Raw genomic sequence first — 1,346 nt, forward strand, 5'->3', positions numbered from 1 at the left:
CAGATTAAAATAGACTATGAACAAGAACCCGTAGATCTACTTCCGGAAGGAGAAAGGTCCAGTGAAAACCTCATGAAAAGCTGTGGGCTTTTGTGTGGTCTAATGGTAACTGATGAGCCCCTCGGGTTATATGGCACTCAATTTATAGCTGGGAAACAGCTGCTTCCTCAACCTAGGGTCAACCAAAGCGATGTGGGCACAACTTAAAAAGGAACAGCTCAAAACATCAAAACACAGACTGTCTGAAGTATGAACCTTGGATGACTATATGCACACACAGGCTTATTTTATTCACAATAGCAAAAAGTGGAAACAACCTAAATGCCCATTGATGGGAGAATGGGTAAACAATAGAATTCCATATGATTTAAAGAATTATAATGAATCTGCTGAAACATCTCATACCATGGATGAACCTGGCGGACATGATACTGAGTACAATAGGCCAATCACCAAGAGCCAGTTAATGTGTGAGGCCATTATTACAAAAACTCAAGGAAGGTTTTTCACATCATAAGAAGGATTCTTTGATGTTTCTCAGCAATGGGAGCAGAAGAGGGGGTAATATACTAACTAGAGGGCAGACACATATTAACTTGGATGAAAGGGAAGATAATATATCATAAGAAGGAGATCAAGACCAATCCCAGAAAGCTGTTTTCTTGACTACACAAAAGCACTTGATTGTGGGGATCATAGCTAATTATAGATACTGTGTAAGGAGTGGACATTACAATATGTACTTGTGTTCTTGAGGAACCTATTCACAGATTCAGAGAGAGTTGTTCAGACCTCAGAAGGGGATACCATGTGATTTAGCATCAAGACATGTGTGGAAAAGGGTGGTATCCTTTCATCATACTTATTCGATCTCTATGCTGAGCAAATAAACGGAGAACCTGGATTATGCAGAGAAGAAAACGGCATCAGGATTGGAGGAAATCATTAAAAATCAAAAGTATTTGAAGCACTTATAGATGAAGATAAAATATGATGGTCATTAATATGGATCAAACTTCAACATAAAAGAAATTCTCACAACTAAACCAATAAACACCATCATGATGAATGCAGAAAAGAATGACGTTTTCAAACATTTCATTTTACTTGGATTCACAATCAATGCTCTTGGTAGCAGTAGTCAAGAAATCAAATGATTTATTGCATTAACAAAATCTGGTGCAAAAAGCCTCTCTTCAAAGTATTAAAAAGCAAAGATGTGAGTTTCAGGATTAAGATACTCCTCAACCAAGTCGTAGAGAGTCAAAGAACAAGGAAATCTGTCTCGGAAGAAGTACAGCTAGAAAGCTCCTTAGAGGCAAGGAAGGTGAGATTTGTACTTTGGA

This window comes from Echinops telfairi, unplaced genomic scaffold (genome assembly GCF_000313985.2).
Source record: "Echinops telfairi isolate 266 unplaced genomic scaffold, ASM31398v2 ScPeMD7_443;HRSCAF=831, whole genome shotgun sequence".
Lineage (NCBI taxonomy): Eukaryota > Metazoa > Chordata > Mammalia > Afrosoricida > Tenrecidae > Echinops > Echinops telfairi.